General features: G+C 52.3%; 1 protein-coding gene and 1 non-coding gene across 6 annotated transcripts in view; one reads left to right on the top strand and one right to left on the bottom strand.

Annotated features, from left to right (window-relative positions):
- ppp4r4 (protein phosphatase 4, regulatory subunit 4) overlaps positions 1–17,778 on the bottom strand; it is a 248,522-nt gene that overhangs the window by 142,544 nt on the left and 88,200 nt on the right. The gene's annotated exons all lie outside the window — the stretch shown is intronic.
- trnav-cac (transfer RNA valine (anticodon CAC)) lies at positions 2,823–2,894 on the top strand. Its single transcript has one exon. It is a non-coding gene; the product is annotated as a tRNA-Val (tRNA).

Genomic DNA, 17,778 nt, shown 5'->3' with positions numbered 1-17,778 from the left:
CACATAAAAAGAAGTTATTTTATTCAGCTTGCAAGCTTCATTCATTTCACAGAAACATAAGAGACATCCAGTCTCCTACATCCCAGAAAGCGAATGAACAAAGAGACAAAGGGATCTCTGCAAATCAATTCAAATGGTATCAAGTTTCACATACTCGACGCCCATAGGTCAGCCTATATCCCTCCTGACCTGTTTGATCTATTCTGATTGGCTCACTTCCAATCCCTTTCTCTGGCCCCTATCAATGCAGCATCACTCTCGTAGACACACCTCTTCCTGCTTTCCCCATGCGGTCTCAAATCCCTTTGTCTCTATCTGCCAGAATCAAAGTGGCTTATTTCTACATTACATTAACTAATATCTCTAAAGTAACTATTTTATATCACATTCGTCAATATTAAGCTACTGATCAAATTTTTATAGAGAAACTATACATCAACAATCAATTCAAACTTCGTCGTTCTTAAAATAACTTTTTATAATTTCCTCTCGCTGGAGATAAAATAAAACCATTGCCTTCTGCTCAAGCATATTAACCTCAAATCCTTGCTATTGATTTAATCCTTTTCCCGGCCATTGTTACTGGTTGAACAAAATGGTGTGCAATATATAATCTAGTCGACCCGCAAGCTGAATTTCTTGTTTTTTTGGTTTTTTTTTTAAATCTTTTTATTGGCTTTTCTCATATTTATAAACAGTTGTTACTTATATACATTACATTTTTCTTGCCCGCGCTAATTTGCTTTATTTTACAGAGGGGTTTGTTTTGTCCTTCATTTGACTAACTGTACGTACATTTTTCCGTACGTACGTACGCCCTGTCTCTCCCCCCCCCCCCCCCCCCCCACCCCCACCCCGCTGGTTTCAGCACCCTTCCTCTTCTCTTGTGGTTTCCCCATTTCTTCCCCCCACCCCCCGGGTTGCACAGTCCTTTGGTTCTTCATCTTTTCTTTTTTCCCTGTCTGGCCTCGAACAGGTTTTGGAACAGGCCGACGAACTGCCCCCAAGTATCCAGGAAGACTTCCTCTGACCCTCGGATGGCGTACTTAATCTTCTCCAGGTGGAGAAATTCCGAGAGGTCAACGAGCCAGTCTGCAGCTTTGGGTGGTGCTGCCGATCGCCTGCCAAGCAGGATTCTCCGGCGTGCGATTAGGGAGGCAAAAGCAAGGGCATTGGCCCCCTTCCCCATGTGTAGCTCTGGCTGCTCTGATACCCTGAAGATTGCCACTATTGGGCATGGCTTCACCCTCACCCCCACAACCTTGGACATTGCCTCGGAGAAGGCTGTCCAGAACCCAGCAAGCTTGGGGCACGCCCAAAACATGTGGGTGTGGTTGGCCGGACCCCTCTGGCACCATTCACATTTGTCCTCCACCTACGGGAAGAACCTGCCCATTTGGGTTCTGGTCAGGTGCGCTCTGTGCATCACTTTGAGCTGCATTAGGCTTAGCCTTGCGCAGGAGGAAGTGGAGCTCTCCCTGTTCAGTGCTTCGCTCCAGAGTCCCATCCTACATCTGTCCCCAGTTCGTCCTCCCATTTTTGTCTGGTCCCGTCCAGTGGTGTTCGGGCTCTGTCCAGTAGCTGTCCGCATATTTTCTCACATAGCCCCCCCTTCTCGCTGCTTGTGCCTATAAGGTCCTCTAGTAGTGTGATTTCTGGGGCCCCGGCGTACCCTACTGTCTCTTTGCAGAGGAAATGTTTTTTTTGAAGGTGTCTCAATTCCTGTCCTCTTGCTAGTTTCCACTTCCTCGTCAGTTTGGACAGTGTCGTCAGTCTGCGCCCTACGTAGAAGTTCCCGACCGTCAGTGTGCCCCCAACCCGCCTCCATCTTTTGAAGGTGGTATCTAGCATGGCTAGGGGGAATCTGTGACTGCCGCACATGAAGGCCATAAGGGACATTTTGGTTATCCCAGAATGCTGTCTCAACTGGGTCCATGTTCTCAGCATGGCTGCTACCACTGGGCTCATTGTGTACCTTGTCGAGGAGGATGGGAGTGCTGCTGTGGCCAGGGCCCGGAGGGTTGCACCTTTACAGGATGCCTCCTTCATTTGTACCCAATCTGTGTCGGGTTCTTGTACCCATCCGTTCACTGTTTCTGCCGTTGCTGCCCAGTGGTAATATTGTAGGTTCGGTAGAGCCAGGCCCCCTCTGACTTTCCCTCTTTGCAATGTCGGTTTGGGAATTCTCGGGTTCTTGCCCCCCCCTCACAAACACCATGATTAGCCTGTCTATGTTTTGGAAAAAGGCCTTGGGGATGAAGATCGGGATGGATCTAAACAGGAAGAGGAACCTTGGCAGTACGTTCATCTTGAGCGTCTGCACTCTTCCCGCCAGGGAGAATGGGAGTGAGCCCCACCGTTGAAGGTCTTTTCTTACTTCATCCACCAGGCTGGTCAGGTTCCACTTGTGGATCTGTGTCCAGTCTCTGGCTGTTTGGATCCCCAGGTAACGGAATCTGTCCTGGGCCGTTTTGAATGGGAGCCCCTTCAGCTCTGTCCCTCCCCTTTTTGGGTTCACTGGGAATGTCTCGCTTTTGCCCAGGTTAAGTTTGTAGCCCAAGGAGGTTCCAAACTCTTTCAGTATTTGCAGTATTGCCTTCAGTCCCTCCTGTGGCTTCGAGACATAGAGGAGCAGGTCATTTGCACAGAGTGAGACTCTGTGCTCTCTGTCTCCTCTCCGGATTCCCTTCCAGCTTTTTGCCTCCCGCAGGGCTATCGCCAGGGGTTCGATCGTTAGCGTGAACAAGAGTGGGGACAGGGGGCAGCTCGGTCTTGTTCCTCTCTGTAGCTGGAAGTATTCAGAGCTGGAGGTGTTAGTTCAAGGGGATGTAGCTCAGTGGAAGAGCGCATGCTTCACATGTGTGAGGTCCCGGGTTCAATCCCCGGCATCTCCACAGATTTAAGGGCAGCACGGTAGCATTGTGGATAGCACAATTGCTTCACAGCTCCAGAGTCCCAGGTTCGATTCCGGCTTGGGTAACTGTCTGTGCGGAGTCTGCACATCCTCCCAGTATGTGCGTCGTGGGTTTCCTCCGGGTGGTCCGGTTTCCTCCCACAGTCCAAAGATGTGCAAGTTAGGTGGATTGGCCATGATAAATTGCCCTTTGTGTCCAAAATTGCCCTTAGTGTTGGGTTGGGTTGCTGGGTACTGGGGATAGGGTGGAGGTGCTGACCTTGGGTAGGGTGCTCTTTCCAAGAGCCGGTGCAGACTCGATGGGCCGAATGGCCTCCTGCACTGTAAATTCTATGATATGAAAGTTGCAGTATGTCAGCAGCATGCATTATTCCATTATTGGGGCAGCACGGTAGCATTGTGGATAGCACAATTGCTTCACAGCTCCAGGGTCCCAGGTTCGATTCCAGCTTGGGTCACTGTCTGTGCGGAGTCTGCACATTCTCCCCGTGTGTGCGTGGGTTTCCTCCGGGTGCTCCGGTTTCCTCCCACAGTCCAAAGATGTGCAGGTTAGGTGGATTGGCCATGATAAATTGCCCTTAGTGTCCAAAATTGTCCTTAGTGTTGGGTGGGGTTGCTGGGTTATGGGGATAAGGTGGAGGTGTTGACCTTGGGTAGGGTGCTCTTTCCAAGAGCTGTTGCAGACTCGATGGGCCGAATGGCCTCCTTCTGTACTGTAAATTCTATGATTCCATGATTCAGACACTCGCTTTGGGAGCGTTGTACAGGAGCCTCACCCAGGCGGTGAATCCTGCTCCTAGCCCAAACCGTTCCAGTACCTCGCAGAGGTAGCTCCATTCGATTCTGTCAAAGGCCTTTTCTGCGTCCAGGGAGATGATCACCCAAGCGGAGTTTCTGACCCAATGCACACACTTCATTACAAAGACTGCACAATTCCGCCTCCCTAACATTTCCCACCTCCACTCCTGCCAATCTGTAGTTGATGCAACTGTAATTTGGCCTTCACAGTACGAATGTTTGCTTCTAGCCAACCACTATCCTCCATATTCTATAAACTTCAGCTCAATTACTGCCTGCATCCTATCCTGCACCAATCACTCACATATCACCCATGCAAACCAACAGTCATTTCCAAACCTAGTACTTCCAGTTTTCTTATGTTTAAACACATACAAGGCTTTGCCCCAATTTCACTACTGCTAACTCTCTAGCGACATCATCGGTCGGTTAGCCCAGTTGGCTGGACGGCTGGTTCGTGATGCAAAACAAATCCAACAGCGTGGGTTCAATTCCCATACCGGCTGAGGTTATCCGTGAGATGTGGTGGCTTGCAGGTTAAATCACTACCAGTCAGCTCTCTCTAAAATGCGAGAGCAGCTAATGGTCCTCGGGGACTATGACGACCTTCATTTTTCACTTCCTCTCGTTAGATAACCAGCACCGCCCCTAACCCCTCCCCAACCACTCCTCCCTTCAGCATCAGCATCCTGGGGTACCATTGACATAAACTTAATGAGACCAGTCATATAAATACTGTAGCTACAAGAGCAAGTCAGCAGAAGCTTGGAATTCTGTAACTCACCTCACCTGAGTATTTCCAGTATTTTCAGTTTTTATATTTGGATTTTCAAAACCTGCAATATTTGCTTTGTACTGGAAGGTGTTGAGCTATAGGCATTAGAGTGCACTCATCCAGTCAAGTAGAGACTCCAGACTCGTAGATTGTGGACAGACTTTGGGCAGTCAGGTCAGCTACTTGCCATAGAATTCCCAGTCTCTTACTTGCTTTTGCAGTTAAAGTTGTATTGTTGCAAGCGGATTGCTTCATTATCTAGGGAACTGTGAATGATACTGTACACTAATCATCAGCAGCATGCATCCCCACTTCTTATCTTATGATAGGGAAGGCCGACTTCCGGGTGCGGCGATGACCAGCTGAGTCGCACGTTTCGGCACCTCCCGTTGGAACGGACTTTTGGGCTCTTATTAGGAGCCCCAACGGCAATTTTTGACGGCTAAAACCATTGTGCGGTGAAATAGAAGGGAATCCCCCCGGATATATATGGAGAAAGAAGAGAGTAGTGGCTGGATTGCAGAGGATCCTCAGGAGCAGCGGCAAGGAAGGGAAGCACGAAGCAAGATGGCGGCGGAGGAGGCCGTTCGGTGTGGGGCCCGGAACAGCAAGAGTTCCTGCGGCGTTGTGTGGAGGAGCTGAAGAAGGAGGTGTTGGCCCCGATGCTACAGGCGATTGAAGGGCTAAAGGAGGCACAGAAGACCCAGGAGTTGGAGCTTCGTGATGTGAAGGCAAAGGCTGCTGAGAATGAGGATGAAATACAGGGCCTGGTGGTGAAGACAGAGACGCACGAGGCACTGCATAAAAGGTGTGTAGAGAGGCTGGAAGCCCTGGAGAATAACTCGAGGAGGAAGAACTTAAGAGTTTTGGGTCTTCCCGAAGGTGCAGAAGGGGCGGACGTCGGGGCATATGTGAGCACATTGCTTCACTCGTTAATGGGACCGGAGGCCCCAACGGACCCCTTGGAAATAGAGGGAGCATACCGAGTCCTTGCGCGAAGACCAAAGGCAGGAGAAATACCTCGAGCCATAGTGGTGAGGTTTCACCGCTATAAGGACAGGGAGATGGTCCTGAGATGGGCGAAAAAGACATGGAGCTGCAGGTGTGAGAATGCGGTGATCCGCGTGTACCAGGATTGGAGTGCGGAGGTGGCGAGAAGGAGGGCGAGTTTCAATCGGGCCAAGGCGGTGCTACATAGAAAGAAAGTTAAATTTGGAATGCTGCAGCCAGCGAGACTATGGGTTACACACCAAGGGAAACATCACTACTTCGAGACGGCAGAAGAGGCGCGGACATTTATTGTAGAGGAGAAGTTGGACTAGACTGGAGAGAGAAGGAGTTTCTGTAATAAAGTAGTGGGGGGGATTGTATGGGATGGGGAAGGGGGAAGGGGGGGGAAATTTTCTCTATTCCCCTCGTTGGGGGGGGGGGGGGGGTATGGTGAACTGTGGGCGCCGGTGGGGAAGGAGAGGGGGAAGGAGAGAGGGAGCTGCGCCATTAGGGGCGGGGCCGAGTGGGAAACGGGGGCTTTGTTCCCGCGCTATGGTAATTGCGGCGGGAAAGGGAGTGCAGGAAGGAGGGGGCCTTACACAATGGGGGGCCAAGGATAAATGGGGGAAGCCGAGGTCAGCCAGAGTTTGCTGACTTCTGGGAGTAACATGGGGGGAGCAATTATGCTAGAAAGGGATCTAGCGGAGGGGGGGGGGGTTAACTGGGTTGCTGCTGCTAAGGGAAAGGGGGAGCTGTTATGGGGCGGGGTGGTCGGGACGGGAGGACACCGTCGGGGGGACAAACGGGAGTGTGGGAACCGGGTGAGGAGCTGGTCTAAAAAAGGGGATGGCTAGTCGACATGGGGGGGTGGGGGGGGGGGGGGGGGGGGGGGTAAAAGAGCCCCCCGGCCCGGTTGATCACGTGGAATGTGAGAGGGCTGAATGGGCCGATTAAGAGGGCAAGGGTACTCGCGCACCTAAAGAAATTAAAGGCAGATGTGGTCATGCTACAGGAGACACATCTGAAACTGGCGGATCAGGTCAGATTACGTAAAGGATGGGTGGGACAGATATTTCATTCGGGCTTGGATGCGAAAAATAGAGGGGTGGCTATATTAGTGGGGAAACGGGTAGTGTTTGAGGCAAGGACCATAGTAGCGGACAGTGGGGGTAGATACGTGATGGTGAGTGGCAGATTACAAGGGGAAGCAGTGGTTCTGGTGAACGTATATGCCCCGAACTGGGATGATGCAAACTTCATGAAACGTATGCTGGGGCGTATCCCGGACCTGGAGGCAGGAAAGTTGGTAATGGGGGGAGATTTCAACACGGTGCAGGATCCAGGGGTGGACCGGTCCAGGTCTAGGACCGGGAGGAGGCCGGCAGCGGCCAAGGTGCTTAAGGACTTCATGGAGCAGATGGGAGGAGTAGACCCCTGGAGATTCACTAGGCCCAGGAGTAGGGAGTTTTCCTTCTTCTCCCATGTCCACAAGGTGTATTCTCAGATAGACTTCTTTGTCCTGGGAAGGGCACTGATCCCGAAGGTGACAGGGCGGAGTATTCGGCCATAGCCATCTCGGACTATGCCCCACATTGGGTAGATCTGGTAGGAGAGGAAAAGGAACGGCACCCACTCTGGAGATTAGATATGGGACTGTTGGCGGATGAGGGGGTGTGTGTAAGGGTGAGGGGATGTATCAAAAGGTACCTGGAGATTAACGATGATGGAGAGGTTCAGGTGGGAGTGGTCTGGGAGGCACTGAAGGCGGTGGTCAGAGGGGAACTGATTTCCATAAAGGCCCATAAGGGGAAACAAGAGAGTAAAGAGAGGGAGCGATTGTTGAGAGAAATTTTGAGGGTGGATAGGCAATATGCAGAGGCTCCGGATGAGGGACTGTACAGGGAAAGACGAAGGTTGCATACGGAATTTGACTTGCTGACCACGGGCAGAGCAGAGGCACAATGGAGGAAGGCACAGGGAGTACAGTATGAGTACGGAGAGAAGGCGAGCCGGTTACTGGCCCAACAATTGAGGAAGAGAGGGGCGGCGAGGGAGATAGGTGGGGTGAGGGATGAGGAGGGCGAGATGGAACGGGGAGCAGAGAGGGTGAACGGGGTGTTTAAGGCATTTTATGAGAGGCTGTATAAGGCTCAACCCCCGGAAGGGAAGGAGGGAATGATGCACTTCCTGGATCAGCTGGAATTCCCGAAGGTGGAGGAGCAGGAGAGGACAGGATTGGGAGCACAGATTGAGGTGGAGGAGGTGGTAAAAGGGATTGGGAGCATGCAGGCAGGGAAGGCCCCGGGACCAGATGGGTTCCCGGTGGAATTTTATAGGAAATACATGGACCTACTAGCCCCGCTTCTGACGAGAACCTTTAACGAGGCCAGGGAAGGGGGGGACGTTGCCCCCGACGATGTCGGAGGCGATGATATCGTTGCTCCTGAAGAGGGACAAAGACACGCTGCAGTGCGGGTCTTACAGGCCTATCGCCCTTCTGAATGTAGATGCCAAGCTCTTGGCCAAGGTGGTGGCGACGAGGATCGAGGATTATGTTCCAGGGGTGGTTCACGAGGATCAAACTGGGTTTGTTAAGGGGAGACAGTTGAACACTAATATACGGAGGCTGCTGGGTGTGATGATGATGTCCCCGCCGGAGGGAGAGGCGGAGATAGTGGTGGCGATGGATGCTGAGAAAGCATTTGATAGAGTGGAGTGGGATTACCTGTGGGAAGTGTTGAGGAGATTTGGATTTGGAGAGGGGTTTATTGGGTGGGTTCAGCTCTTATATAGGGTCCCGGTGGCAAGTGTGATCACAAACAGGCAGAGATCTGACTACTTCCGTCTATATAGAGGGACAAGACAGGGGTGTCCCCTGTCCCCGAAATTGTTTGCGTTGGCAATTGAGCCACTGGCCATAGCGCTGAGGGGCTCCAGGAAGTGGAGGGGAGTACTTAGGGGAGAAGAGCACCGGGTGTCATTATACGCGGATGATTTATTGTTGTATGTTGCGGACCCAGTGGAGGGGATGCCAGAGATAATGCAGACACTCAAGGAGTTTGGGGAATTTTCGGGATATAAACTGAATATGGGGAAGAGTGAGCTGTTTGTGATGCACCCTGGGGAACAGAGCAGGGGAATAGATGATTTGCCGCTGAGGAGAGTAACAAGGGATTTTCGGTACCTAGGGATCCAGATAGCCAGGAACTGGGGAACCTTGCATAAGCTTAATTTAGGAAGATTGGTGGAGCAGATGGAAGAGGATTTTAGGAGATGGGACATGGTGCCCCTGTCACTGGCGGGCAGGGTGCAGGCAGTCAAAATGGTGGTCCTTCCGCGATTTCTTTTTGTGTTCCAGTGCCTCCCTGTGATGATTACCAAGGCTTTTTTCAAAAAAGTGGATAAGAGCGTTACGAGCTTTGTGTGGGCTGGGAAGACCCCAAGAATGAAGAGGGGGTTTCTGCAGCGTAGCAGGGATAGGGGGGGACTGGCACTGCCGAGCTTAAGTGACTATTATTGGGCCGCCAATATATCAATGGTATGCAAGTGGATGGGGGAAGGGGAGGGAGCAGCGTGGAAAAGACTAGAGATGGCATCCTGTAGGGGAACCTGCCTGCAAGCATTAGTGACGGCGCCTTTACTGTTCTCCCCGAAAAAGTACACCACAAATCCAGTGATGGTGGCAACACTAAAAATTTGGGGGCAGTGGAGACGACATAAGGGAGTGACGGGTGCCTCGATGTGGTCCCCGATAAGGAACAACCATAGGTTCGTCCCGGGAAGGATAGATGGGGGATTTAAATCTTGGCAGCGAGCAGGAATTGCGAAATTGAAGGACTTGTTCTTAGACGGGACGTTCGCGAGCCTGGGAGCACTGACAGAAAAATATGGGTTGCCACCTGGGAATGCATTTCGCTATATGCAAGTGAGGGCATTTGTGAGGCAACAGGTGAGGGAATTTCCGCAGCTCCCGGCGCAAGAGATCCAGGACAGAGTGATTTTGGGGGCATGGGTGGGTGATGGTAGGGTGTCAGATATATATAGGGAAATGAGAGATGAGGGGGAGACGATGGTAGAGGAGCTGAAGGGAAAATGGGAGGAGGAGCTGGGGGAAGAGGTTGAGGAGGGGCTGTGGGCAGATGCCCTAAGTAGGGTAAACTCTTCGTCCTCGTGTGCCAGGCTCAGCCTGATACAATTCAAGGTTCTACACAGGGCGCATATGACGGGAGCAAGGCTGAGTAGATTTTTTGGAGTGGAGGATAGGTGCGGGAGATGCGCGGGAAGCCCGGCGAACCACATCCACATGTTTTGGTCATGTCCGGTATTGCATGGGTTCTGGGTGGGTGTGGCAAAAGTGATTTCAAAGGTGGTGGGGGTCCGGGTCGAACCAGGCTGGGGGTTGGCTATATTTGGGGTTGCAGATGAGCCGGGAGTGCAGGAGGCGAGAGAGGCCGATGTTTTGGCCTTTGCGTCCCTAGTAGCCCGGTGAAGGATTCTACTTATGCGGAAAGAAGCTAAACCCCCGGGCGTGGAGGCCTGGATAAACGACATGGCAGGGTTTATAAAATTGGAGCGGATAAAGTACGCACTAAGAGGTTCGGCTCAAGGGTTCACCAGGCGGTGGCAACCGTTCCTTGACTACCTCGCAGAACGATAAGGGAAATGGAGAAGGTAGCAGCAGTAACCCAGGGGGGGGGGGGGGGGGGGGGAGCCCACGCAGGCCCTCCGGGCCCTCAGGGGTTTCCTATAGTTGTTTGTGACTTTATTGTCTTGGAGAGTTATTATTTTGTTGTTGGCAGTTGCCGTTTAGTTAATATATTATTTATTTGTTTTTAAAAAACGGTCATTATTATTTATATTGTTTTAAAGTTGTAAAAAGGGGAAACCCTGTACTGTTCTTGTTTGACCGAAAAAAATTTGAATCAAATATATATATATTTTTTTTAAATGATAGGGAAGGCCATTTATAAACTAAAAGAGTTTGGACCCAGAACACTACTCCGAGGTACTCCTGCAACACTGTCTTGGGGCTGAGATGATTGGCCTCCAAGAACCACAGCCATCTTCCTTTGTGCTAGCTATGACTCGAGATTTTTTTTTGTTTTTTTTAAAATATATTTATTAAAGTTTTTTACCAACACAATTTTTTCCCCTTACAAACAATAACCCCCCCCCCCCCCCGCCCCCCCCGTAACAAAATAACACGAAATCGCACTGAGCAAGATATATACATGGCAAAATGGTATATTTACATAGCTTTATACACTGGCTCTCTCCCGCACATACGTTTCCCCCACCCTTCATGTTAACTCCTGCTCCTCCATCCCCCCCAAGCAATCCCCCATTCCCCCCCCCCCCTCCCCGCCCCCCCCACTCCCCAGGGTTGCTGCTGCTGCTGACCGACCTTCCTCTAACGCTCCGCGAGGTAGTCTAGGAACGGTTGCCACCGCCTGTAGAACCCCTGCGCAGAGCCTCTCAAGGCAAACTTAATCCTCTCCAGCTTTATGAACCCAGCCATGTCGTTTATCCAGGCCTCCACGCTAGGGGGCTTCGCCTCCTTCCACATTAGCAAGATCCTTCGCCGGGGCTACTAGGGACGCAAAGGCCAGAATGCCAGCCTCTTTCGCCTCCTGCACTCCCGGCTCGTCCACTACTCCAAATATTGCTAGCCCCCTGCTTGGCTTGACGTGGACTTTCACCACCTGAGATATTGCTCTCGCCACTCCTCTCCAGAACCCCCTCCAGTGCCGGGCATGACCAAAACATAGGGACATGGTTCGCCGGGCTCCCTGAACATCTTTCACATCTATCCTCTACCCCAAAGAACCTACTCAACCTCGCCCCCGTCAAGTGCGCTCTGTGAACCACCTTAAATTGTATCAGGCTGAGCCTGGCACATGAGGAGGAGGAATTAACCCTACCCAGGGTATCAGCCCACAAACCTTCCTCGATCTCCTCCCCCAGCTCCTCCTCCCACTTACCCTTCAACTCTTTTGCTGGCTCTTCCCCCTCTTCCTTCATCTCGGTGTATTGCCGAAACCTTGCCCTCCCCGACCCATACACCCGAGATCACCCTGTCTTGCATTTCTTGTGCCGAGAGCAATGGGAATTCCCTGACCCGTCACCTCACAAAAGCCCTCACCTGCATATATCTAAATGCATTTCCCGTGGGTAGCTCAAACTTCTCCTCCAGTGCCCCTAGGCTCGCAAATGTCCCGTCAATGAACAGGTCCCCCATTCTTCTAATCCCCGTCCAATGCCAGCCCTGGAACCCCCCGGTCCAGCTTCCCCGGGACAAATCGGTGGTTACCCTTGATCGGGGACCACACCGAGGCTCCCACTGCACCCCTGTGCCGTCTCCACTGGCCCCAGATCCTTCACGTTGCCGCCACCACCGGGCTCGTGGTATACTTTGCTGGCGAGAACGGCAGCGGTGCCGTCACCAACGACCCCAAGCTCGTCCTTTACAGGACACCATCTCCATCCTCTTCCATGCCGCCCCTTCTCCCTCCATAACCCACTTGCGGATCATTACCACATTTGCTGCCCAGTAGTAGCTCCCTAGGTTTGGCAGTGCCAACCCTCCTCGGTCCCTGCTGCGTTCTAGGAACCCTCTCCTTACCCTCGGGGTCTTATTCGCCCACACAAACCCCATAATACTCCTACCTACTCTCTTGAAAAAGCCCTTTGTGATCACGATGGGAAGACACTGAAACACAAACAAAAACCTCGGAAGGACCACCATTTTGACCGACTGTACTCTACCCGCCAGCGAGAGCGGTAACATGTCCCATCTTTTGAAGTCCTTCTCCATTTGGTCCACCAACCTCGTCAGATTCAGTTTATGTAAGGCCCCCCAACTCCTGGCTATCTGGATCCCCAGATACCGAAAACTCCCCACTGCTCTCCTCAGCGGTAGGTCCCCTATCCCTCTTTCTTGGTCCCCTGCCTGTAATACAAAAAGCTCACTCTTCCCTAAATTGAGGTTATAGCCCGAGAACTCCCCAAACTCCCTAAGTGTCTGCATGACCTCCACCATCCCCTCCATTGGGTCCGCCACGTACAGCAACAGGTCATCCGCGTATAGCGACACCCGATGCTCTTCTCCCCCTCGGACCATCCCCCTCCATTTATTAGACTCCCTCAGTGATATGGCCAATGGTTCGATCGCCAATGCAAACACCAGGGGGGACGGGGGCACCCCTGCCTCGTTCCTCGGTACCGCCGAAGGTACTCCGACCTCCGCCGGTTCGTCACTACACTCGCCACCGGGGCTCTGTAAAGGAGCTTAACCCAGCTGATAAACCCTCCCCCGAACCCAAGCCTATGCAACACCTCCCAGAGGTACTCCCACTCTAATCGGTCAAAGGCCTTTTCCACGTCCATAGCTGCCACTATCTCCGCCTCTCCCTCCACCGATGGCATCATTATCACGTTTAAGAGCCGCCGCACATTGGTGTTTAGTTGCCTGCCCTTTACGAATCCCGTCTGGTCCTCATGAATCACCCCCGGGACACAATCCTCAATCCTCGTGGCCAGCACTTTTGCCAATAACTTAGCGTCCACATTGAGGAGCGAGATCGGCCTGTACGATCCACATTGCAATGGGTCCTTGTCTCGCTTTAGAATCAAGGAAATTGTCCCCACCTCTCTTGCCTCGTTAAAGGTCCTCACTAGTAGCGGGGCCAACAGGTCTACGTACTTTCTGTAGAACTCCACCGGGAACCCGTCCGGCCCCGGGGCCTTCCCCGCCTGCATACTCCCCAAATCCTTGCTCAGCTCCTCCCACCCGATTGGTGCCCCCAAAACCAGCCACCTCTTGCTCCTCCACCCTCGGGAACCTCAGTTGGTCTAGGAATCGTCTCATCCCCTCTTCCCCCCCCTGGGGGCTGGGATCTGTACAACTCTTCATAAAAGGCCTTGACTACCTTGTTTATTTTCGTTACACTCCGAAATGTGGCTCCCCTTCAATCTTTGATTCCCCCTATTTCCCTCGCTGCCGTCCTCTTACGGAGCTGGTGTGCCAGCATCCGGCTAGCCTTTTCCCCGTACTCGTAGGTCGCCCCCTACGTCTTCCTCCACTGTGCCTCCGCCTTCCCCGTGGTCAACAGGTCAAACTCCGTCTGGAGCCGTTGTCTCTCTCCCCAAGTAATCTTTCCTCCGGGGCCTCTGCTTATCTCCTGTCCACTCAAAATGTCCCCCACTAGCCTCTCCCTTTCCATGCCCTCGGTCTTCTCCCTATGAGCCCTGATGGAGATTAGCTCTCCCCTGATCACCGCCTTCAACGCCTCCCATACCACCTCCACTCGCACCTCCCCGTTGTCGTTGGCCTCCAAGTACCTTTTGATGGGGTACACCCCTTCACCTTCCCACACACCACCTCATCTGCCAGCAGTCCCACATCCAGCCACCACAGCGGGCGTTGGTCCCTCTCCTCTCCCAGCCCCATTTCCACCCAGTGCGGGGCGTGGTCCGAAACGGCTATGGCCGAATATTCCGTCCCCTCCACCCTCAGAATGAGCGCCCTGCCCAGAACAAAGAAATCTATCCGGGAGTAGGCTTTGTGTACGTGGGAGAAGAAAGAAAATTCCCTGGCCTGCGGTCTTGCAAACCTCCATGGGTCCACTCCCCCCATCTGATCCATAAACCCACTGAGCACCTTGGCCGCCGCCGGCCTCTTTCCAGTCCTTGATTTGGAGCGGTCCAGTGCTGGGTCCAGCACTGTATTGAAGTCCCCTCCCATTATCAGGCCTCCTACCTCCAGGTCCGGAATGCGCCCCAACATGCACTTCATGAATCCAGCATTATCCCAGTTCGGGGCGTATACATTTACCAACACCACCCACGTCCCTTGCAACCTACCGCTCACCATCACATATCTCCCTCCATTATCCACTACGATAGTCTTGGCCTCAAATGACATATGCTTTCCCACCAAAATTGCCTCCCCTCTATTTTTCGCGTCCAGTCCCGAGTGAAATACCTGTCCTACCCATCCCCTTCTTAACCTGACCTGGTCCGCCACCTTCAGGTGTGTCTCTTGGAGCATAGCCACGTCTGCCTTCAGTCCCTTCAAGTGCGCGAACACTCGAGCCCTCTTCATCGGGCCGTTCAGGCCCCTCACGTTCCACGTTATCAGCCGGACCGGACCGGACCCCCCCCCCCCCCCCCCCCCCCCCCCCCCGGCCGACTAGCCATCTCCTTTTCTGGGCCAGTCCCGTGTCCGCGTCTCCCTCGTCCTCCAGTCCCCCAGCCGTGTCCCATTCCCTTTCAGCCAGTGCAGCAGCAACCCTTTCCCCTCCCCCCCTTCCCCCCCTCCCCGCTAGACCCCTGTCCAGCTTTTTTGCTCCCCCCATGTCACTCCCATAACTCAGCTGACACCTGCTGTCCCCGGCTTCCCCCGCCGTCCCTTTGACCCCCCCCGTGTGGGAGTCTCCCAATCAATCCTTCGTTCCCCTTCCCGCCTTTCTTCCTGCGCGCGGGAAAAAAAAAACGTGCTTTCCAAAGCCTGCCCCGCCCCCTCTGGCGCAGCTCTTGTCGCGGCCTAGTCTCTCTCCCTCAGTCCATATAACATTTCCTGCACGTGATTGACCCCCTATATACAACAACCACCATACTTCAACCCTCAAACACCCCCCACCCTCACAAACCTCAGTTAGAGTCCAACTTTTCAGCTTGTATAAAGGTCCACGCCTCTTCAGGCGTTTCGAAGTAGTAATGTTGGTTCTTGTATGTAACCCACAGTCGCGCTGACTGCAGCATTCCAAATTTCACTCCTTTCCGATGCAGCACGCTTTGGCCCGGTTGAAACCCGCTCTCCGCTTGGCAACCTCCGTGCTCCAGTCCGGGTATATTCGGATCTCTGCATTGTCCCACTTGCTGCTCCGCTCCTTCTTGGCCCATTTCAGGACCCTCTCTCTGTCCGTAAACCGGTGAAATCTCACCACCATCGCCCTTGGCGGCTCAGTTGCCTTGGGCTTCCTCGCCAGCACCCGGTGCGCCCCGTCCAGCTCCCTCGAAGGGGCCTCCGCGCCCATCATCGCCCCGATCATCGTGCCCGCGTATGCCGCGGCATCGGCCCCCTCCACTCCTTCTGGGAGACCCAGGATCCTCACGTTGTTTCTCCTTGATCTGTTCTCCAGGTCTTCGAGTCTTCCCGCCCACGTCTTGTGCAGCGCCTCGTGCCGCTCCACTCTCTCCGCCAGGCCCAAGAGCTCGTCCTCATTCTCACTCACTCACTTCTGGACCTCCTGGATCTTCACCTCGTGAGCCTTCTGGGTTATCCCTAGTCCTTCAATTACCGCCAGCAAAAGCGCCAGCATCTCCTTACGCAGCTCCTCGAAGCAGCGCTTGATGAATTCCTGCATCTCCTCTTTGTCCCCGGCCGCCGCCATTTTGCTTTTTTTCCCTCGCTTCTCCCGCTGCTCCCATGCCGCATTTTTGGCCGTTGCACTTCGGGTCCGGTCCATAAAGTAGGGGACCTCTCTCCTCTCTTCCCCACGGGTTGTCTGCAAAACAAATTCCGTTGGGGCTCCTCTAGCGAGCCCGAAAGTCCGTAATCACGGGAGCTCTGCACAGCCGCAACCGGAAGTCCTACAGGATATTTCTAAGTGCTGCTTGCTAGCCCTGTCAGTCACAGCTGACATAACTTTGCTGATGATTGAGAGTAGATCGGTTGGGTGGCAATTGGCTGGATTGAATATGTCTTCATTTTTATGGACAGGACGTACATGGACAATTATCAATGTTTTCGGTTAGACGCCAATGTTGTAGCCATACTGGAACAAGTTGGCTGTGGAGTGGGTAGTTCTGGAATACAGGTTTTCAGCTCCAATGCCAGGATATTATCGGGGCCCACAGCCTTGGCTATCTGACATTAAGTTGGCTCAAGACTGACATATGTGATGCTGAATTCCTCAAAAGGGGCCCAAGATAGATCACTGGCTGAACATGGTTGTAAATTCTTCAGCCTTGCCATTTTCACAAACGTGGTGAGTTGTTCCATCATTGAGGATGGGGATGTTCACAGAGTCACCTTCTCTGATTAGTTACCGAATTATCCATTCACAACTGGATGTGCCATAACTGCAGATCATTGATCTGATCCATTGGTTGTGTGATCACTTAGCTCTGTCTGTTGCATGCTGCCTCCCTGTCGGGGGCAGCACAGTGGCACAGTGATTGGCACTGCCTTCTCACGGCACCAAGGACCTGGGTTCGATCCGAGCCCCGGGTCGCAGTTCGTGTGGAGTTTGCATGTTCTCCCCGTGTCTGCGTGGGTCTCACCCCCACAACCTGAAAAGATGTGCAGAGTAGGTGAATTGGCCATGCTAAACTTCCTCTTAATTGGGAAAAAAAAGAATTATGTACTTCAAATTTTTTTTTTTTTTTTTTTTTAAATGCTGCCTCCTGTTTAGAGTGCAGTCCTGTGCTGTGTGCCATGTTGGCCATGCCTGGTGCTTGTTATGATTCGAAGACATGAAGGAAAATATATATCCATGTCACCCTGGCTACTTTCTAACATCTTTTTAAAATGGACTGACAAAATGGCCACAGCAGACCACATGATAATAGTTCTGGAGGTTTCTGAGCAGTTTAAAAATGGACAAGGCTAATGCATCAAAACCCTGGAATGTTACACTCCTTGCATGGAATCTGGCCAAGCCAACGAAGGATAGTAGACAAGTACCAGCCAGCTATGGACAAAGGCAGAGCTATTTGTGACTCATCTCCAACTTTGCACGAATGGTTCGACAGTTACCTGCTCAAAGCACAATAGGTTTTGACCAGCGACCTCGCTAACTGAATATCTTGCCCTGAAACCATCGTGTCACATGACCGAGACTTGAGCTGTTTAAATTTTACAGCCTTTGAGTTTTATCTTCAGTTGCGGTTTAACCTTGAAGAGAAAACCGGACTCCAGGCTAGCACTCTGCCTTTAACCTCCGCACTGTAACCAATCACTGTTTGTCGATGTACCATTTGTCAATGTTCTCTGTTGATTATTCTGTTGTCTACTACGTACGTACTGTGTACGTTCCCTCGGCCGCAGAAAAATACTTTTCACTGTACTTCGGTACATGTGACAATAAATCAGTAATCAATAATCAGTATGTTTCTTCTTTCAGAAATACTAGTTCTGAACTTCCAAACAGCTAAAAATTTGTTGTTCATACCAAATGTGTGGCAGAGAATCACGATGTTACCAATCAACTAGAGCAGGGCAAACATACCCAGATTGCCTTGCAGACTAGGCAGACAAGTGGTAACTGGAATTTAATACAGGGAAATGAGAGGGGAT

Source organism: Scyliorhinus torazame, chromosome 2, assembly GCF_047496885.1.
Source record: "Scyliorhinus torazame isolate Kashiwa2021f chromosome 2, sScyTor2.1, whole genome shotgun sequence".
Classification (NCBI taxonomy): domain Eukaryota; kingdom Metazoa; phylum Chordata; class Chondrichthyes; order Carcharhiniformes; family Scyliorhinidae; genus Scyliorhinus; species Scyliorhinus torazame.
The sequence above is the reverse complement of the archived record's forward strand: the minus strand, read 5'-3'. Positions and strand labels throughout refer to the sequence as shown.